General features: G+C 37.3%; 1 pseudogene; it reads left to right on the top strand.

The window, feature by feature from the left end:
* The first annotated feature begins 18,780 nt into the window (after nt 1-18,780).
* Nucleotides 18,781-20,631, top strand: LOC144580188 (sprouty-related, EVH1 domain-containing protein 1-like; annotated as a pseudogene).
* The last annotated feature ends 2,804 nt before the right edge of the window (nt 20,632-23,435 follow it).

Genomic DNA, 23,435 nt, shown 5'->3' with positions numbered 1-23,435 from the left:
GTCAGGTGGATATAGAGTGACTTCGTGGAAAGTAACGAATTCATTATATACCTTGATAGCTCTTCTAGAAGCTTTTTCTGAAACAGGTGAGATAAAAGGGCTTTTAATGATAAACCAACAAATAAGTTGGACATGTTAAAATGAAGAAAACATGTTGGGGGCATGATTGACGAGATGCCTCAGCATGTTATCCTTGGGAAACTAAATGTAGATTAGACAAGTCCCCAGAGCCTAACTAAGGTAGCTAAATCCTCTGCCTTTAGAAAGGATTACATGTAAGGCGAACTTTATAATGCTGCAAAATTCAAAGCTGATTTTGCTTTTGGATTTGGTTTTCTCTTGGTCAATAGCAGGGACACATGCACATATATATTTTAAATATAAAATAATAAGGTCATATGTACATTGAAGAGTAAAGCAATAAAATTATTCTGAATTCTATAATGTATGTGCTACAAAATATTACCTTCAAATATTTTATTTTTCTTTTTCTTTAAAGCTTTGCTTTATTTTGTTAATGAATAAATAAACTATATAATAGGTTGAAAGAGAAAAATAATAATGAATTGTTTTATTGTTCTACAGAATCTATGTTTTTTATGCATATATTTCCCAGAATGTAGAATTGTAATAGTTGGAATAGAAATTCAAGAGATACACCAGTGAGTTTTTTAACTGTTTCATGAACCAAAGTATATTTCTGTGAAGGCTGAGAGCAATGGAAAAATGAAACATTACATTTTGATTACATTACATTTTCATTAGTAATATTCAGTGACTTAAATGTGTGTGAATGTGTATGGGTGGAGTGTCTGACCTTCTCTCTCCTAGGGGCTACTAAGACTCTTCCAGGGTGGGTGTCCCGTTTTGTAAGTTATAAACTGTACTTTTTCAACAGGGTATTAGGCTGGTTTTTATGAATTGGCAATTAACAGAAGGCATAATGAGTGCGACAAAAATGAAACTTCTGTTTATTATGTCTTCAGCCTCATTAACGGCCCTTGTGTTTTCAATTTTAAAAAGTTACAGATTTAAACATTCGCATTTGGTAGGAATTTTCCGTGCTGTTGCTTGGCAAATTGCCAAGTGGGAGCAAGAACATGAAATGGATCCACCTTTTTCAAAGGAGATCTCTGGCAAACAGTGTTTTTCATGTGAAAGATACGCCAAGGAATTTAGATTAAGTCATCCTTACAGTAAGTCTAAGAAGAAAGGTAGTATTATTATCCCATTATTTCGATGCAGTAATTTATTTTAGAGAGGTTAACTTGCCCCAGTTCATTCATGCATTAGTAGGTTAAGAGAATTGGGACTTGCACCCTGGTCCTCCAGCCCCACATATGATGTACATCTCATTGCACAACGATGGGATACAAATTTAGAAACTAAAGTACCTACCGCATTCCGAGCTGTGAGAGTGGAGACTGCCTGGATTCCGCTGAAGGGCTATAATTGCAATAGCAAGACTGCAATTGATTCTAAACACTTGAATGTTTACAGAAGTATTTTGGTGCTTTTGACTCCTTAGGATACATTTATCCCTGGCCTTCTGAATTGACGTGGCACGTATACATGCATTCAGTATCAGCTGAGAGTGGGGCCTTACACGACCGGCATCATATGTTCTTTACCTCATTATTACCTTGTTTCCTGTTCCTTTCCAGCTAATTCGTGCTGCTTTACTCATGCTGTTCTCTTTGGACATATACTGTTACCCAAAGGTTTGAATAAATCCTCATAGTTTGGTAACCAAGAAATCAAAAGACAAAGATATTCACTCTAACCACCCTCTGCCCTCATGTACAGAGTAACTGAAATAACAACTCAATTGTCAAAAGAGGGGGGAGGGTGCATAATGGAGTCTTAGATAACATAAAATCTGCCTGGATAGGTATTATGAGGCCTGCTTTTCTCAGTGTTGGAGTAACTTCTTTATAGGAACATGTATGACGGGATCTCTCTTGTCCACTGTTCCCACATCTAAAATAAACTATGCGGAATGTTTCTTTCTTGTTGTGGTGGTGTTTAATTGCCAATCCCTTATTGGTTCAGAGTTTTAGGCTTAGGTTTGTCTGAGGATTCAACCATCAGTCTTGGAAGCTAAGGTGTTTGGATAAGAAAATTTCATTCAAAACCCAAGAAGTTTCTGATTTATCTGTTTCCATTTAGTTACATGTGAAAGAAACAACGATATAATCAAACATCTACCTGGAGTAGTTCTTCAGCTTGGATGATGACTCTTTTATTTAGTGACATCTGTACTCATTTAATGGCAGCCACCTCAAGGGCATCTGAAATAATAGGCTGGGTGAACAGTCAGTGTGCATAATCTGATCTTTGTACCTGGGTTGTCGGGCATTTTATGTCCAAGTACAATGATGTGTAAGCTTCATAATCTCATTGACTGTTGCCCAGAGAATAGAAGTAGTCGGCATTTACAGCTCCACAAGGCTCCAAGTTCCTGTATTCTAAGTAAATTTAGATTGCAGCTGTACTCTGAGAAAGCCTTTTCAGTATGACCTCCATCTCTGCTCCAGCCCATGAATCTGACCTGTATTATGTTGCTAAAGCAACAAAGAGCTAAAAAGGCAGGCCAGTGTTTGGACTTTTATGCAGGCTCTGTGGTTATGTTGTCTGCCTCCTTTGGTACCTCAATGAAAGTGATTGTCATGGCAACCAAAATCTTTTAGTTAACTTCAGTAACTCCATCTGATGATTAGTTACAGTATGGTGTTGTAACAAAGTTATTAACTGGTTCAAACAAGGTAAAAATTATTCTTTTTTTTGCCAAACTTTCACTGTGTCGATGGCTAGTCAGGAGAAGGAAGGTTTTTCTGTTCCATGAAGCCATCCATGGAGCCTAACATTATTTTTTACCTGTGACCCCATCATCTCATAGGGATTTTTCTTGAACATAGTTGACAGTGGATGTCCAGCATGACACCTTAATTTCAGTTCTAGGGAAAGGTAAAATAAAAACATAAACAACAACAACAAGAATACAAAGAACTTCCATTTCAGCAAATGGACCCATAAATTGCTTGTGTTACTTCTGTTCACATCCGCTTGTCAAGATTATCTGGTTTTATGACTATAAATTGATAGAAGAATGACAAGGGTTCCAGATGAATAATGATTCTGCTAAGACTCTGACTTTGGTGATTCCATTGCAAAAAGTACCAAGGGCAGAATTGATACAGGGGCAGGGTGGGGGCACATTTGGCAATTTCTATCCTAGAAGGTAGGTACACACTATTATCTACTCATATTTCCTCTTCTATAAATAACTATATAAATTCTACTCTTTCTTATGACAGTTTATTTTACTTAATTTGTAGAAAATTTTTTTTTTCTTTTAAGATGGAGTCTCACTTTGTCACCCAGGCTAGAGTGCGATAGTGTGATCTTGGCTCACCACAACGTCTGCCTCCTGGCTTCAAGGGCTTCTCCTGCCTCAGCCTCCCCAGTAGCTGGGATTATAGGCATATGCCACCACACCTGGCCAATTTTTTGTATTTTTAGTAGAGCCGGGGTTTCCCCATGTTGGTCATGCTGGTTTCGAACTCCCGAGCTAGTTATCCACACCCCTTGGCCTACCAAAGTGCTGGAATTACAGGCATGAGCCACTGCACCCAGCCATTAGAAGTTCTTTAGCTATATAGATAGCTAAATAGAGAGGTGAATGATATATATATCTTAATTTCTATTAGTTATATAGTTTCAAATATTGTTCCTCCATTTGAAGGAAATGTGCTTTTTATATGTAGTCATTTGGAATATAATTTTTTTAAAATTTTAATGTAACTGAATCTTTCAGAGTTGTCCTTACAGTGACATATTTAAATGTTTTATTTAAGAAATCACTCGTTTCTCTGAATTATAAGATATATACAACCACTGAAGTTTAAGAATTTTGCTTTTCAAAGTTGTCTTTATCTGGGCAATTTTTAAAATTCAATTTCATTGTTAATAGCTATGGATATATAATTAATATACGAAAACATTGCACACATTAATATGTACAATTTGATGAGCCTAGCCTTATGCATATACCCACAATATAATTACCACGATCAAGGTAATAAGCATATTCATCATGTCTGAAAGTTGTTTTTTTGTGTTTCTTTGTGTGTGTGTGTGTTTGTGAGTGTATTCATCGTAACACTTAACATGAGATCTGTTCTCTTTACAGATCTTTAAATGAATGACACCATACTCTTAAATACATAGGCATGATGTTTTTCAGCAAATCTCTAGAACCTATTCCTCTGACATCACTGAAACTTTATTCTCACTGAGTGACAACTATTTATTCGCCGCTTCTCCAAACCCTGGAAGCCTCCCTTCTGCTTTCATGAGTTTGATTATTTTAGGTACCTTATATAAGAGAAATCATGCTGTATTTGTCCTGTATCTGGCTTATTTTCCTTAGCACAGTGTCTTCTGGGTTCAACCATTTTGTCACAAATGGTAGGATTACCTTCTTTTTAAAGAATAAATACAATTCCATTGCATGTATATAACATATCTGCTTTATCCATTCATCTTTTGATGGATATTTGGATTATTTCTATATTTGGATAGTCAAGATTTTCATATGCCAAGATAGAGATACAATCCAAATATCCAACTGCTACAATGAACATAACGATGCAGACATTTCTATGAGGTATGGATTTCAATTATTTCAGATAAATAATTGCTAGATCATATGGTAGTTTATTTTAATTTTTTAAAGAAACTTCCATACTATTTTCCAGTGGCTGCACCACCTTACATTTTAATCAATGAAAGATTCCAGCTTCCTCCACATCCTAGTCAACATTTGTTTCCTTTGTTAATATATGAGTGTATACATACATACATATATATAGCACTAAAAGAGTTAGAAATCCTTTTTAAAAATTTTCTATGAACATATGACTTCCCCATCAGTATTTATTTCATCTTGTGTGTCATACCCTTTTCCTAAGTTGACCTCTTTATTGTGTTTCTTATAGATCTGCTTATTTATCTTACTGGTCTGTTTTAATTATAATAGATTTATAATGATTCTTTATATCTAGCAGGCTATATACTACTGGTTGGCCTTCTATTTCAGCCACTGACAGTTCATGGCATTCTTATTCACAGATATTTTGAAATAAACTATAAATCTTCATAAAACCTCGGGATTTTTAATGAAATATATTAAAAATATAAAACTTTTGGAGATACATTGATATATTGATTCATAGGGTCTCCCATTTACCAGCAACGATATATTTCTGCCCATGTATTTTAGAATTTAAAAAATATCTTTCAGTAAACTTTTAAAATTTATTTAAGTGTATTTTGTAAAATTTATTTGTTCATTTATTTATTTTGAGGCCAACAAACATATGAAAAAATGTTCATCATCACTGGTCATTAGAGACATGCAAATCAAAACCAGATTGAGATACCATCTCACCCCAGTTAGAATGGCAATCATTAAAAAATCTGGAGACAACAGATGCTGGAGAGGATGTGGAGAAATAGGAACACTTTTACACTGCTGGTAGGAGTATAAATTAGTTCAACCATTGTGGAAGACAGTGTGGCAATTCCTCAGGGACCTAGAAATAGAAATAGCATTTGACCCAGCCATTCCATTACTGAGTATATACCCAAAGAATGATAAATTGTTCTATTATAAAGACACATGCACATGTATGTTCATTGCAGCACTCTTTACAGTACCAAAGACCTGGAACCAACCCAAATGTCCATCATCAATAGACTGGATAAAGAAAATGTGGCACATATACACCATGGAATACTACACAGCCATAAAAAATGATGAGTTCATATCCTTCATAGGGACGTGGATGAATCTAGAAACCATCATTCTCACAAGAACAGAAAACCAAACACCATATGTTATCACTCATAGGCGGATGTTGAACAATGAGAACCCATGGACGCAGGGAGGGGAGTATCACATACTGAGGTCAGTAGGGGGTGGCTAGGGGAGGGACAGCAGGGGTGGGAAGGGTGGGGAGGGATAATGAGGGGAGGAATATCAGATATAAGTGATGGTGGGATGAAGGCAGCAAAACACCTTGCCAGGTATGTACCTATGCAATGATCCTGCATGATCTGCACATGTACCCCAGAACCTAAATTATAATTTTAAAATAATTTTAGAAAAGCAAATGAAACATAATTTGAACAGAAGGAAATACAACTGTAAATAATCAAAACAGAAATAAGTCAAACTAAAGAAAAGTGGAAAGAGCAAGAGAATAAAAACTGGTCCCTTCAAAGTTTGGTTAATTTAGTAAGTCTCTAGTTAAGCTAACAAAGAAAAAAAGAGGGGACACAAATTACCTACATTGCAAATGAAAGAGGGAGTGTAATTACTGATCCCAAAATATTACAAGTGTTAAAAGGGGATTCTGGTGGGGTACACCGGCTCATGCCTGTAATCCCAACACTTTGGGAGGTCAAAGGAAGTGGATCACGAGGTCAGGAGTTTGAGACCAGACCGACCAACATGGTGAAACCCCTCTTATTAAAAATACAAAAATTATCCGGACATGGTGACATGCACCTGTAATTCTACCTACTCAGGAGGCAGAAGTGGAAGAATCGCTTGCACTTGGGAGACTGTGGTTGCAGTGAGCCTAGATTGCTACACTGTACTCCAGCCTGGGGGAGAAAGCATGACTCATCTCAAAAAAAAAAAAAAAAGATTCTATAAGAAGTGTAATGATCATAATTTGATAGCTTAGATTAAAAAAAAAAAAAAAAAGGAATTCCTTGGAATAAGCTACCTAACCAATTCTCTCAAGAATATACAGATAAATAGTCCTCTAATGTTGAATTTGTGTTTTAAAAAGATCTTTCTTTCTTTTTTTTTTTTTTTTTTTTTTTTAGACGGAGTTTCGCTCTTGTTACCCAGGCTGGAGTGCAATGGTGCGATCTCGGCTCACCGCAACCTCCGCCTCCTGGGTTCAGGCAATTCTCCTGCCTCAGCCTCCTGAGTAGCTGGGATTACAGGCAGGCGCCACCGTGCCCAGCTAATTTTTTGTATTTTTATCAGAAACGGGGTTTCACCATGTTGACCAGGATGGTCTCGATCTCTTGACCTCGTAATCCACCCGCCTCGGCCTCCCAAAGTGCTGGGATTACAGGCGTGAGCCACCGCGCCCGGCCAAGTTTTTTCTTTTTCTAAAAAAGGAAACACACATCTGGAAGATTTAGTTGTGTATTCTACTAAAAGTTTAAGAAACAAAATAATAATCCTGCCTAATGTCTTCCAGAAAATATAAGGAAGAAAGCACTTTCCAGCTTATTTTCTGAAGCCGGGGTTACTCTAATAAAACAAAGATACCACAAAAGTTCCTAAACCTCTAGACTCATAAGGCATGATCAAAGATATAAAGATTATCAACAAAATATGAGCACCTAAAACTAGTAGTATAGCATGATAATAAATCATGATCAATGGAGCTTATCCAAGAACTACCTGGTTAGTTCAACATTCAAAACTTTATCAGGTAGTTTACCATGTAAATATATTAAATATTTAAAAAATCACGTGATACCAAGGTATTCAGAAAAATGTTCAACTAAATTCAACAATCATTTATGATAAAAAAAACTCAGCAGACAAGGAATACGAGGGAGAATTCAACTTTAAAAAGACTGAAAAATCGACTGCTGATATCAGATTTATTAGTTAAGAGGCTGAATGCCATCTCTCTAACAAGGAGTATGTTCTTTCTTCCTTGGGAAGAACGGGCAACAGCTTTTCCACTGCTCCTATTCAACAGTGTATTTAGCCAACGCCATAAGACAAGCAAAATTAAAAAAAAAAAAGCCAACTACAAAGAAGGAAGCAAAGCTGTTTCTTTCACAAACACTATATTGTGTACTTAGAAAATCCTAAAAAATAGACAAACAAACGAAAAGCCTTAGAATAAGTCCAGCAAGACCATAGGATCAAAGATCATACAACAATCATTTGGACTGTTTTATACTAGAAATAAAGAACTGGAACTGGATATTAAAAATAGCATTTAGGTAACACCAGAAAAATTGAAGTATTTAGATCCTTCAATCAAACCGAATAAAACATGTTCAGGACTTAAATGCTGAACACTAAAAACGCTGAAGAAATTAGTAACATTGTAAATAACAGAAGATACATACTGTTTATTGCATTAGAAGAATCAACATTACCAAGATGTGATTACTCTCACCAAGATCTGTAAATTCAATGCAATCTCAATTGAAAACCTAGCAAGTATTTTAATAGGTATTAATAATGCCATATTAAGGTTTTTATGAGCTGGAACTAGAGTAGCTAAAACAACTCTGAGAAGTAAGAACAAAGTTGGAGAACTCATATTACCTGATTTCAAGACATTACAACATTAAATAATTTTGATCATTTAGTATATTAAATATATATGCTTTTTATATACAGAAACTATATATGTGTATATAGAATGTATTAAGTATATACATGTATAATTAATATGTGTATATATGTGTGCATATACTGAAAAATACCTATGTTCATATATACAGATAATCACTCAAACAATTTTAGGTTTGTGTTTATACAGAGCTTAATATTCATGCATGCTTTTTGTAGCCCTGTCCTCCGAGAGGGCCTAGGAGTAGTGCACCAATAGGCATGATCACATTCGGTGTCTAGATCTTTGTTTCTAAATACCATTTTTCAGTAAAAGTGATTAGGGCTCCTTGGAGAAATGGCTGATTCTCGAACTGAGATTGAAGAACAACTAAATGAGTCTAAGGTACATTGCAAGGCCAGAAAGTAAGAAAGTTGAGGTGGGGGGAAGTATATGTCATAAGGACAAAGAGTCAACTTGATAGAAGGCTCAATAGTTGCAGCTGGAAAAGTCTGATGACATGTAAATAAACATGACACTGAATTATAACACCAGGAATAAAATGAAAGTTTTACTATTCTAAAAAATATTGCATAAGTAAATAGAGGAGAAAAGACAAATATTCGTTGCTTAAGAATCTAATTAAAGGCCGAGAGCAGTGGCTCATGCCTGTAATCCCAGCACTTTGGGAAGCTGAGGTGGGTGGATCACTTGAGGTCAGGAGTCCTAGATCAGCCTGGCCGACAGGACGAAACCCTGTTACTACCAAACATAGAAAAATTAGCTGGGTGTGGTAACACACATCTGTAATCCCAGCTACTTGGGAGGCTGAGGCAGGAGAATAGCCTGAACCTGGGAAGTGGAGGTTGCAGTGAGCGAAGATTCTGCCACTGCACTCCAGCCTGGGAGACAGAGCGAGACACCATCTCAAAAAAAAAAAAAAAAAAAGAATCCAGTTAATAAATGTAAATGGAATGAGAGAAATACTATTCACCACTAGAACAGTATAGTAACAATACTACAAGCAGGATCACTGACAGATGCTGAAATCAGTTGGTAAAGCTTTAAGGAGAAATGGAACAATTGCATATCCTCAAAGTGTCTCTCCCAGAATACTCATGAATTTTATGGAGGTTTTAATACATGACTGCAACTTTTAAATACTCCCCCCTCTTTTGAGATATAGCTTAATGCTTTTCCCCTTGAGAGTGGACTGGAATTAGCAACTCACTTATAATAGAAAGAACATGGAAACAAAAAAATATTTCAGGAAATAATTTTGGCAGTCATCACCTTAACCATGTGATCAATGTTAATGTCACCAGTAATAAATTTTGCTAGAATTAAGCATTCTCAGATATGATACATTGAGAGTGGCATTTTGTCTCTATGGTATTCTCTCCAAATATCACTTACCCCAATGTAATTTTGACACAACATCAGAGAAATCCAAATTGAGAGAAACTATACAATAAATCTGACCAGTTCTCTTTAAGCACATCAAAATTATAAAACACAAAAGCAAGAATAAACATTTAATTTAATTTTTAAAAACTGTCGTAGATTGGAGGTACTACATACATGATTACTAAATGCAATGTGGATTATATTTTTGAATAGCAACAAAAAAGGAGCAATAGTAAAAGAACTAGTAGATACCAAAAAGTCTGTAACTCTATTAATAATGTACCCATATTTTTCAGTAGGGATATATGGGTGTGTGTGTGTATGATATTTAAGTATTGTGTTAACATTAAAGGAAATTATGGACAGGGCATATGAAAACTCTGTATTATATTGCAACTTCTTTTCTGTAAATCTAAAAGTATTCCAGGCTGGGTGCAGTGACTCACACCTGCAATCTCAGCACTTTGGGTGGCCAAGATGGATGGATCTCCTGAGGTCAGGAGTTTGAGACCAGCATGATGAAACCCTGACTCTTCTAAAATTATAAAAATTTTCCAGGTGTGGTGGTGCTTGCCTATAGTCGAGAGGCAGAGACCAGAGAATTGCTCGAACCTGGGAGGTGGTGGTGCTGGCCTATAATCCCAGCTACTTGAGAGGCTAGGACAGGAGAATCACCTGAACCTGGGAGGTGGAGGTTGTATAAAATATATAAGTTGTATGTATCTTGGTAAATCCAAGATAATACATATATGTTCTAAAATAAAAAATGCAAATATTAAAATATATTCCATATTTAAAATGTTTTCTGAAAATAGATACGTTAAACCCAGAACAAAATAAATTAGGATAAAATCTGCCCATCATAAATTACCATGTTTGGTCATGTGTGTATCATTTAAGGAGAGCTCCTATTTCAATAAGCAAAGGAGAACTATATTAGTTACCTATTTTGAAATAGAGTACTACTCCTTAACTTACAGGTCTAAGTTTTAGTTTCTCAGGGTTTCTGTGTCTAAAAAATTTAAGAACGTGTTAGAATGGCGGGTTTGGCTCAGTGTATCTCATTCGGTTATAGACAGAAAGACAGTAGGGGCCGAGGGACTGGCTTCCCAGATGACTCACGTGGCTGGTGGCAGAAGGCCTCAGATCCTCGCTGGCTGTTGGCAGGCGCTGTAGTTCCCTGATCTAATCTGTAGGCTACTTGTTTCTTCTGCTGGCATGACAACTAACTTCCCCAGAGTGAAGAACTCAAAGGGGAGAAGGCATCAGTGCTTTGCATGACCAAGTCTTTAAGGTCATATATGATGACTTGCATAGTAGTGTGTTTGTCCACAGTCGTACTCAAGATGAAGGAATTAGACTCTGCTTCTTGAAGGTAGGAGCATCAAGGAATTTGTGAATATATTTTAAAACAATCATAGTAATTAACTTATAGTAATGACAGGACAGGTACTGATATATCTAGCGTAATGTATGAGAAAGTAAAGAACATAATGCAGAACTCTCATCCAACCCATTTCCATTGGTTTTGGTTTTCCTTGACGTTGGTCTTTTATTCTCTTTTTTCTTCTCCAAGGTTTCTCAGACCATTGATTTTGTAATGGTGTTTGCTGCAAGTTTATAACCATATCATTCATTCATTCTTCAGTCTCAAGTGTAGGTTTAGGAGAGGCTGCCAGGAACCCATATGTAGTAGCTATCTTGTGTGGAACCACACTTATTTCTCCTTAATAAATATAGTACTTAAAATACTCATGTATAATATACTTTTTATAATCTGTGGCATTTTCTTTAACAGAGTCAATGCTTAATGAATATTTTTGACCAATAAAAATATGTCCTTTAAAAATTATAGTATATAATTAATCAATATGCCTTAAGTAATACTAATATTATGCAGTGACCAATTTGTTGTTTTATAACAAAGGTTTCATGAATTATTTCAGATATATTAAGTAATTCAGAGCCCCCAGATCTTTCTAATTCTAAAGTCTGGAACTTCTGCTGAAACCTTCATGCCCTGAAATACATTAAACACAAGTAGATGTGTCTATAAATATTAGGTAGTTGTGATATGTAGCAGAAACGTATTAGTGGCTATTCAACATTGTGAGTTTTTTTTTTTTTGCCATGTGAATATCTTAGCTACGTAGACTCAATGGTAATGATAATAATTGAAACATCATACACATCTTACTTTTCAATATTTGAAGCTGTCTTTCATTAATGGGTGTTTCCAGATTACTTGTTTTACATCTTAGTCAATGCTGTGATGAATTTCAGCATATTCAATCGACAGCACAGCTTTTCTTCAGCTAATACGGTTGGAAGAAATTAAAATGGAATTTTGTGGGTTCACTTTGTGTTTAAAACAGATTTGAATACTCAGTAGGAAGCATATTATTTTATTTCTCACATCTCGCATCCTCCAGGTTTTTGTTACAATCAAATTGCGATACCGTGATGTGACCTAGTTGTCATTTCTTTCTCTTTTCTTTTTGTAGTAAAGTTCATGAACTGGGTGTTAGTAAAGATTTTCTTTCTAGCACACGCTCAAGAAGTCTCCAAGTGTTCCAACAGTCTGCTTGGCAGTAATATTTTATTGTCATTTTTAATGCCAAGCTCATACACATGTTTTACTATGCTGCTAAATTATATATTCCAGTTCAGTCACATTTAAACATGACCTATTCCAGACTGTGATCCTCACTGTGTTGCAAACAGCATCATGCCGAGTGCAGCTGTCAGAATGAAGGTATTATAAAGTGCTGCACAGATATAAAATGTCAACTTCAATCTGCAAATTTCACAGAAATTAAAGCTGAGCAGGGATAAAATTGACATCGAAAGCCTTGCTAGAAGATCGCTACAGATATAGATATATTATATCAACATATATTTATAGAGATTCTATATTCATGTATCACCTTATTGCATGCTTCTTTCATTAATTTTTTGAATGTCAACCACATCCTTTTTTAAATGCTGAGCACTTAGTAGTGAATAAAGCAGGGAAATTCCTTCCTAAATGCTGCCTACATGCTAATGGAAAAAGACAAACCTTAAATAAATAAACATAGAAGTATATAACATATCATATCCATCTGAAGAATAGTAAAACTGAGCATGAATGATGAGTATTCCTGAGACAGATTGGAGGAGAGTATTTATTGTGTATATAATGGTCACTGAAGTTGTCTCTTGTGAGGAAATTGTTTAGCAGAGACCTGAAGAACTAAGAATATTAGCTAAGCTCATATGTAGAGTGTTCCAGGTAGAAGTCACAGTGGGTCCTTCCAAGGTGGGAGCGGGTATAGCGTCCTCAAGGACCAGTGTGGAGGCCAGTGTGGCTGGGGCAGACAGAGAGATGGGTGGGAAATGAAAGATGCCAATGGAACAGGTAGCATTGAATCTGTTTCAAAGAGAATGTTGTGAAGCATTTCAAGGACATTTTTAAAGTTTTAGATTTATAGTTTAGAAAAGTTTCAGATTAATAGAACAGTTGAGTTGATGTTAGTGAGTCCCTGTATATCTAATACCCAGTTTCTACTTGTATTTTCTTCTTACGTAGTAGAATATATTTATTACAATTATTAAACAGGAATTTCTATATTGTTTTTTACTAAAGTCCCCAGTTTATTCAGATTTTCTTAGTTTGTATTTATTTGTTTATTTTGAGACGGAGTTTCGCTCTTGTTACCCAGGCTGGAGTGCAATGGCGCGATCTCGGCTCACTGCAACCTCTGCCTCCTGGGTTCAGGCAATTCTCCTGCCTCAGTTTCCTGAGTAGCTGGGATTACAGGCACACGCCACCATGCCCAGCTAATTTTTTGTATTTTTAGTAGAGACGGGGTTTCACCATGTTGACCAGGATGGTCTCGATTTGTTGACCTTGTGATCCACCCGCCTCGGCCTCCCAAAGTGCTGGGATTACAGGCTTGAGCCGTCGCACCCGGCCAGTTTTTATAATGTCCCTTTTCTGTTTCAGGACTCCATTCCGAAGACCACATTGCGTTTAGATGCCATGTCTCCTTAGGCTCCTGTAGGCTGTGTCAATTTCTGTGACGTTTTTGCTGATGTTGACAGTTTGGAAGACTACTGAAGTATTTTGTAGTATACACCTCTATCCTCTGTTGGAATTTATCTGATGTTTATCTCATGATCAGACTGAGGATATGTGTTTTGGGGACACAGGTCACAGAGACGAGGTGCCATTTTTATTACATCAAATAAAGAAAACACTATCAACATGATTAATGGCTGTTGATGTGGGCCTTGATTGCCTGACAGAGGGGGAGTTTGTCAGGTTTCTCCACTCTTAACTGACTGTTCTCCCCTTTCTTTTTCTAAACTGGACTCTGGAAGGAAGAAAGTATATGTATCACACATTTACAAATGGGGACTAATCTCCCTCTCCTTGATAATGGAGAATCTATGTGAATCATTTGGAAATGTTCTGCATGGGAGATTTGTCTTATCTTTTCTTCTTATATATTTATTTGTTCACATAATATATCATTGTGTTCTCATCAACATATATTTTGTATTGCAATCTAATACAGCCTTCAGTTTCTTGTTCAAATTGTTTCAGCACCGGCCGCTGAGAGCTCGTTCAGTCGGCTCCTGTGTTCTGTTGTTACATCTCTGTAGGCATTTTTTGTTTGGTTTGTTTGTCTTTGCTTTTGGATACCTCCTCATTTTCCAGGGTGATGGGATGAGCAGTGTTCATCTTGTGTATTTCTAGGCCTAGCTCTAAAGGGAGCCATTTATCCAAAGAGCTCTGGTTCCTTTTACTGGAATCTAATATTAGAAAACAGGATTTGATGCTAACTGTGCATGTACCACTGGGATATCATTTCTTTTAGGACCTTCTAGTACCTATCAAAGATAACCATGTCTACATACTCATCTTCATATATTTACATACAAATAAATATTTCCATATGTGATTATATATTACACTAATAATCTGAGTTCTTGACCTCTATGTTTTATTAATTGATGGATCTTACTGATGTTCCTAATCCTCATGTATCACCATATGAATTATTCCGGCCTCTTGCCCTTACTTTCATGTAAATTCCCACTTTGACAAAGAAAAACTTCACTTTCATGATTTACCATCTATTTATTTTATTGTTGAGTTTCAGTATACATGTGCAGAAGAATAATCAAGATTGTCCACCATATCCCTATTAGAAAAACTTCATTAGGCGGTAGAGTGCTTTTGCGATGTGTCTTTTACCTTTAGTCTTACATAGGTTTGTCATTTCCAAAGTTCGTAGTTCAGCAGCTACCCCTCTTCTCACTGAGGTCGTTTCATGTGTTTGTAAATGCCATGACATTCTCTTGTCAAAGTCTGCATTGCTTCCTAGAATCTTCTAATCTCCTCAATGACTTTTTTCTTTGCATACATTAAGGCTCATCATGTGCTATAAGGTCTATGGATTTAAACAACCACATAATGCCATTTTCCACTGTGACAGTATCATACAGAGGAATTTCCCTCCCCTACCTATTCCCTGTTCTTTTCATCCCTGTCCTCATCCCCCCAATATCCTAACATACCACTCATAGTTTTACTCTCACTAGTTCTGCCTTTGTCAAAATATTACCTAATTGAGATGATACAGTATTTATCTTTTTCTGACTGCCATACTCAGCAAGTGGGAGCTTGACGTAAAGAAATCAGAGTTCAGTTCTATGGTTTGAGAGTAGCCACAACACTGGAATCCAGGTTCTTGAGGGGGCTAATCTGTGTCTGAGTGATGGCAAAAATGTTATTATTAGATCTCACTGAAACCACCAAAATTGTTGACTGCCCGTTCTCTCATATATTACTAGTGCAACCTGTTGATCAACAAAAGAAAACTAATTAAACCGATTTCAGTATGGGAGAATGCCATCTTGACAGGCATGTGTATGCAGATAATCTGTATGTGAAATTAAAAAGTATACTGATACAGAATATAGATAAAACATGACACAGATGTGGATGTCAGTATAGCTATAGACATAGATAGAAAGACACGTAGAGAGATGCCAAAAACGTGTTGAAATTAAATTAACAGAAAGTTTTGTTTTAAATTTATTGGAATAGTATGGTCTTGTACTATGTCTTCATCATAATTTTATGTTTCCTAATTAACTAATTTTACATTTTTTTCTGGATATCAAGTAGCAAAAATTAAGTTAGTCATTTTCTCCAGTTCAAAGCACATTTTTGTGACTGATTTCTGAAAACCTCTCTTACTCGATGTACATGAATGATTCTAAACATCCACGTCTAGAAATACCTAGTCAGCTTTTGAATTGTGGGTAGCCCCTCAAAGGTAAAATAATACCTCAGTATTGATTTCCATTTTCTCCTGATAACTAATAATTTTGAGTATCTCATTATGTAATGGTTACCATTTTGAGTTTCTTCTCTAAATTTTCTGTTCTTATTTTTTGATCATTTTTTTAATATTCAGCATTTGATAATGGACATAGATTATTAGGTTATTAAGTTCATTATTAAATAAAACAATTAAGTGTGTTACATTAAATTGAAAAGTTTTATGATTTAATGCTATTTTCACATACTTTGGAAAGTTAAAAAATATCTGATAATATGGAAGTGCTTCTCTGTTTTCCTCTCAAAAGAGATTCTAATCTCTAAATGGCAAAGTTTCAACTGTCAAAACATACCCTGAGATGCTGGTGCCCTATAAACTTAGAATGAAAATAATTGCCATTGGCTCAAAAGTAACAGCAGAAGGGTGGGTCACCCTGTGACACCTTTGACTTTCTACAGTGAAGTCAGAGGCAAAAAGCCCATGTGACTCCTAAATGTGAAAATGACTATATTGATGTTTCACTTAAAACCAGAAAGGATCTTAAAAGTGCATTTGTAAAACAAGTGTTTAAAAACTTTTGACAAAGTGTTTCTTAATATTTTAACTCACAACAAAAAAAGTGTTAGCATTTTTATCACAATTTTATTTAAAATAATATAACCATATGCTATGTAGAAATCATACATACCACATGCTGAATGGAATTAACATTGTCTTTTACAGACCATGTACATATATTTAAAGCTGATTAACAAAATGTATTAAGGTAATTAACATAACTATTTTTGTGTTCTCTATGACTTTATAAGCAAACAATATATCAGTAGAGACCTACAAATACTTTTAATCATTTATACCCTATTTATGCAACATTAGATCAGTTATTTAATTGATTTGGTTATGTAGAATTAACTAGGTCAGTGGTTTTAAACACAAATGTTCATTCTTACTTTTTTTTGGCCAATAATAATTATTTGTATCATTAGATAGCCCAGCCTTTGGAGCATAAAAAAAGAGTAGTTGTGTTTGTAATGATTCTTACAATTATAAATTACATTTGATCTATATATGAATCTTAAATTTTAATAGTTACAAATTTAGTAATATTTGTTAAAGTTGAAAAGTTTGGTAAATGTAAATGCACAGAGGCCTGGGGCATGTTTTTCACCGAACTGTATGGTTAACATACATTTAAATGCAAATGATTTTTCACAAAACTATAAAGAGTCAAAAGCAGCATTAATGACTTTGTATTTCTGGCACCTAGGATAAACCCTAAGAATGGTAGGTTTTCAATAAATAGTTGTTGTTTTAATGAAAAATAATAAAAGCACACGGAACATGTTCAGCTTCATCTATCATGTACTTGCATATAAAATGAAAACAGAAATTTTTACCAATCAATTTTCAGTAAAGGTAAAACCAACTCGGAATGAATAATTGCATTACAAATGCATGTAATCATTTCAGAAATTGTAGTTAAAATTATTGGTGGGGAATATGAATTAATTTAGTACCAGAGGTAATGCCTGCCACGTGGGAGAATGCAATAATATTCTGGTTAAAAATTTGTTGAAGAGGCTGGGTGCAGTGGTTCACACCTGTAATCCCAGGCTTTGGGAGGCCCAGGTGGCTGAATCAACTGAGGTGAGGAGTTCAAGACCACCCTGGGTGACATGGTGAAACCCCATCTCTACTAAAAATATAAAAATTAGCCGGGCATGTTGGTGGCTGCCTGTAGTCTCAGCTACTCAGGAAGCTGAGGTGAGAGAATTCTTTGGACCCACGAGTCAGAGGTTGCAGAGAGCCGAGATCACACCAGTGCACTCCAGCCTGGGCGACAGAGCAAGACTTCTTCTCAAAAAAATAAAAGAAAAAGTCCGCTCCCCTCTCTCGGGCGTGAGGAGCTGGCCCGCCGGGCTGCTGGTGGGCACTGGCTGGCGGGGCACCTGCGGCTGCTCTTCTCCTCTCCCGCCGCCTCTCGGGATCTTGCCCCCCGACCCCGGCCCGTCCGCTCTTCTCTGGCCGGGTGGGAGCGATCGGCTCCCCTGCTCCTCGCCTCACACGCTCCCCGCCGCCCCCTCCTCCCCGCTCAGGAGGAGTCCCGGCTGGAGCATTTCTGGAGGAATCCGCCGCCGGGGGCCCCTCTCCCTGCTCTGCCCGCGCCTGAGGGCCGACGGGGGTTGAGGGGCAGCGGCGGCGAGGCGGGAGATGGTGGGGTGGGCTCCGGCGGGACCTCGCTGCGGCTGCCGGGAGCCTGGGCTCGGCATCCCCGCCGGCCCCCACCCAGTGGAGCTCTGCTTCCTCCTCGCCGCCTCTGCTCCGGGTTCTCCGCCTGCCTGCTCCTTCCTGGCCGACCCCGCTGCGCTCCAGCCCAGTGGCCGGAGGAGCCGCTCTCCAGTCAGCCTTTGCAGCCCTTTCTTTTTCCCTTTCTGCCGGGCCTCCTCGGATCCCTTGTTGGGCGCTGAGGCGGGGGAAGAGGCTGGGGTCGCCACGGCGGAGGTTGCTGCCGCCACCCCCCTGCGGCGGTGGCCGGGGTGGGGTTCCCGGCTGGGGGGTGCACCGTTCTGGGTGAGGCATCCACCGTGGTGAGGCCCCTGTGCCGCTGCCCCCGCGCCCCCATGGCCGCCGCTGCCGCCCGCCCCTCAGTGCTGCTGCTGCTCCCCCGTCTGCTGTTGCTCCTCCATCTCCAGATCGGATCACGGTGAAGGAAAGATGAGCGAGGAGACGGCGACTTCTGACAACGACAACAGTTATGCACGAGTGTGCGCTGCGGTGATGACCCGAGATGACTCAAGTGGTGGATGGTTACCACTCGGAGGGAGTGGACTAAGCAGCGTCACTGTCTTCAAAGCCCCACATCAGGAAGAAAATGGCTGTGCTGACTTTTTTACCCGTGGAGAGCGACTCAGGGACAAAATGGTAGTTTTGGAATGTATGCTTTAAAAAAGACCTCATTTATCATAAGGTCTCTCCAACATTTCACCACTGGGAGGTTGATGACAACAAGTTTGTTCTTACGTTTCAAAGTCCTGCTGATGCTGGGGCTTTTGATAGAGGCATCCGAAGAGCTGTAGAGGATATTTCTCAAGGATGCCCCGAATCGAAAAATGAAGCTGAAGGGGCAGATGACTTACAAGCAACTGAAGAGGATTCTTCCAGTTCTCTAGTGAGGGATCGCCTTTTCCGGCAAGAGACAGTTGTTACCAGTGAGCCTTATAGAATCTCAGATATCAGACCTTCTCCCTTTGAAGATCTGAATGCCAGAAGAGTCTACATGCAAAGCCAAGCCAATCAGATAACATTCGGTCAGCCAGGCTTGGACATTCAGAGCAGAAGTATGGAATATGCACAGAGGCAAATACCCAAGGAGTGTGGAAGTCTCAAGTCCCAAAATAGGGTCCCTTTGAAATCAATCAGACGTGTCAGCTTTCAAGATGAGGACGCGATTGTCAGAATAAACCCTCGTGGTATCTTAGTACATCGCTATGCAGACTACAGACATCCTGACTTGGAAAAGTGACTTGGAAAGAGATGATGCTGATTCCAGTATTCACTTTTCTAAACCAGACAGTAAAAATCAGACTATCTGTACTCTTGTGGGGATGAGACTAAGTTAAGTTCACCCGAAGACCCAGTGGTATTTAAGGCGCAGCCTTCCTCATTAAAATTTAAGAAGTCAGGCCGGGCGTGGTGGCTCAAGCCTGTAATCCCAGCACTTTGGGAGGCCGAGGCGGGTGGATCACAAGGTCAAGAGATCGAGATCATCCTGTTCAACATGGTGAAACCCCATCTCTACTAAAAAATATACAAAAAATTAGCTGGGCATGGTGGCATGTGCCTATAATGCCAACTACTCAGGATGCTGAGGCAGGAGAATTGCCTGAACCCAGGAGGTGGAGGTTGCCGTGAGCCGAGATCACGCCATTGCACTCCAGCCTGGGTAACAAGCGCGAAACTCCGTCTCAAAAAAAAAAAAAAAAAAAAAATTTAAGAAGTCAAAACGAAGAAAAGAGGATGGTGAACGTTCTCGCTGCGAATACTGCCAGGAAAGGTTTAATCATGAAGAAAATGTCAGGATGCTCCAGACCCCATTAAAAGATGCATATATCAAGTTCGTTGCATGCTCTGTGCAGAGAGCATGTTGTATCATTGTATGTCAGACTCAGAGGGAGATTTTTCTGATGCCTGTTCATGTGACACTAGTGATGACAAGTTCTGCTTGCGATGGTTAGCCCTGGTAGCTTGTCTTTCATTGTAGCATGTATGTGCTGCTACGTCCCTTTGAGAATGTGCCATCGCTGTGGTGAGGCCTGTGGTTGCTGGGGTGGGAAACATAAAGCTGCTGGATGAAATGATCCAGAGCCAAAACGAGTTTAAAATCTTAGTGTTCAGGAATTAGCTAACTTGGATTTCTGGAAGCTTTTGGCAAGCAATATGGAATCTTGCCTGGTATCATTGGGGCCACACGTGGAAGCAGCAGAAGTCATCACGTCTTAGCGTTTCACAAATGCTAGCCATGCCTAACTTTTCCCTTGGGTGCATGGCATGTTTTGTTACAGGTTGTAGAGTATTTGCAGAAGGAAACCATTTCTGGTTATTGGCTATAAAAAGTCAGCATAAAATATCCAACTAAAAGGGATTACTTTGGGGCATTTTTGTGTATTTATGCGTTAGGTGATGGGCTTTTAAAGATTTGAATTTATTAGAACATGGACTAAAAATAAAAGTGCACTAGGGGACAGCTGATTTCAGTCTGAGAAAAGTTAACACTTGGGAATTACAAGAAGTAAAACAAGTGCAACTAAATCATGTTAGTTGTTTTTAGAAAGCAGTTTTATGTATAAATAACAAATGTTTATATTTAACTAAATGTAAGGTACGAATTATCACATATTAAACTTTGCTTCCCTTCTGAGTTCTGAAGTAGGTATATACATATATATATATCTCTACGGTCACATTCCATATATTTTGAATATTTAACTCATCTAGTTAGTAATGCTTTTATTCCATGTGAATGATTTGATATTTTCATCCTTATTTCTCTTTGGCTACAATTTATATTGAGTTATATCAGTACATTCTGGTAATCTAAAATCCTTAAAAATATTCTAATAGCCTTCAGTGACCAAATGTTTTTTAAAGCACAGATGTAATTGTCTAACGTTCTGATGGGAACATAACACATTTTTATATAAAAAGAGACTGAGTAAACATAGAAAAAAAGTGAAGTTTTTTAGTTGTTTTGTTTTTTGTGGTATTCAACCAGCAAGTTGTTATCTTCAGAGTTTCCTCCTTCAAAAAATTATATTGCATTCACAAATGTTTTGCAAGGCAGAAAGTTTGACTGGATAGTTAGTGTAAAAGCTTCCTCTTGAGATCTTCAGTTATCATTCTGCTAAACCAGAATAGGTTCAGCTTATGTTTAGCTTAATCCTCAGTGCCTATTATTTGCGTAACGATGATAACTTTTTATGAGTTACATTTTATTTTTATTTAAACTGGCCAAAAGCAAAATTATTTTATGTTAAAATGTGTGCTAAAGTCTCCCAGCAAAGTACTTAATCCAACATTGTAAATGAAGTATCTTGTACATATAAATTAATTTCTTTTACAGAGCATTATATTACTGGATGTTTAATTTACAAAGTAGTCGGATAATCTTCCAACAAACTTCATAGTACCTTGAGGTCAGATTGCCTGTTTTTTTTTTGTTGTTGTTGTTGTTTGAAGTGTTACGTTAAAACTCTAACCAAGGAAAGGGTTCTTTAAGAACATTCCCTTAGAGGGATAACATTGAGAAGTGTGCCTTTTTTTTTTTGAATGGCTTGAAGTTTCAGAGGTGATAAAAATTAAAATCACACTACCATTTGAAGCTCACTTTTTATGCAGGTTTTTAACTGAACTTTATATATTGTTCTTTTTATATATCACACTAAACTTGTGTTAGCTTTTCTCTTTAGCCCCAGATCAAACTGAGCAATGTATATAACACTGTCTGTAAAATACTTTTTTTAAGAAAGCATTTATATTTATATGACAGCTTGAACTGACAACATTGTGTATATAGATCATCTTGAAGTACCATTTCACATTGAAAAGTAGAAAAATATATTGATAACTATAGGTGAAGAAGAGGGTATTTCTAGTTTTGTACTAAAAATCAATTGGATGAACTAAATCCAAAACATGGCTCTGTAGCAGCAGTTTTAAGTCTTATTCTTGCTATTTATATATTTGAATGCTGCTACAATACATGATCTTCATCCTGAAGTTTTCAACTAAACTTGGTTTCTAGAATAGACTGTTAACTTTCAAAGATTTTATTGGTGAAATGGAAATACTGGTTTTCCTTGTGAATGAATTTTCATAATTGTAAGCGTTGAGTGTATAATTCAGGTTTGATCAAGGTGTGAATAACTGAAGAAAGTCACTTGCTGGCTAGATAGGAAACTGCTGTGGAAATGAACTGTGTATACACTTCTGGGAGGAACAAATTTAATCATTTCTTCTGTTAAGCACTAATCAGTATAGTGCAACTCCTGGTTCTGTACTGTATTTTATATGCAACATATATGCTTTAATATTTTAATGTTTGTGCATTAATATTTTCAATTTGTTTAACCACTTTGCTGCTAAGATTTTGCCATCCCGTTCCCAATTTTTCCTTTACAATTTTAAACAAGTTTCTTCATTAAAAAAAGAAAAAAGAAAATTGAGTGAAGTGAATAGATAAATAAAATATGGTATGATAAGAAAATATGCCACATTTTTTATCCCCTCATACATACCAGTATTGCATACAGAATGCAAAATTGAAGGAAGGAAATCCTTCAGTGTGCAAACATCCATGAACCTGGGTTACATCATGCTAAGTGAAATGAGCCAGACATGGATAGGCAAATAGTGCATGATGTCACTTATATGTGAAATCTAAAAATGCAGAGAGTAGAACAGAGGTTACCAGGGTGTAGGGGACTGCGGAAATGGGTGGATTTGATCAAAGGGCACAAACTATTATGCAAGATGAATGAATCCTCGAGGTCTAATGTACAGCATGGGAAGTATATTTAATAATACTGTGTTTCATACTTTCTCCACACACTAAAGTCTGTTCTCACCACACAGTAAAACAAACAAACAGACAAAATATCCTGTGAGGTGATGGATATATTGATTAGCTTGATTGTGGTAATTATAGCACAATGTATACCTATAACACATACATCAAAATATTATATTGTACAACTTATATATACTTTTCATTTTTCAATTCTACTTCGATAAAGCTAGGGGAAAA

Source organism: Callithrix jacchus, chromosome 18, assembly GCF_049354715.1.
Source record: "Callithrix jacchus isolate 240 chromosome 18, calJac240_pri, whole genome shotgun sequence".
Classification (NCBI taxonomy): Eukaryota; Metazoa; Chordata; class Mammalia; order Primates; family Cebidae; genus Callithrix; species Callithrix jacchus.
Note: the sequence above shows the minus strand (reverse complement) of the source record. Positions and strands in the feature narration are given on the sequence as shown.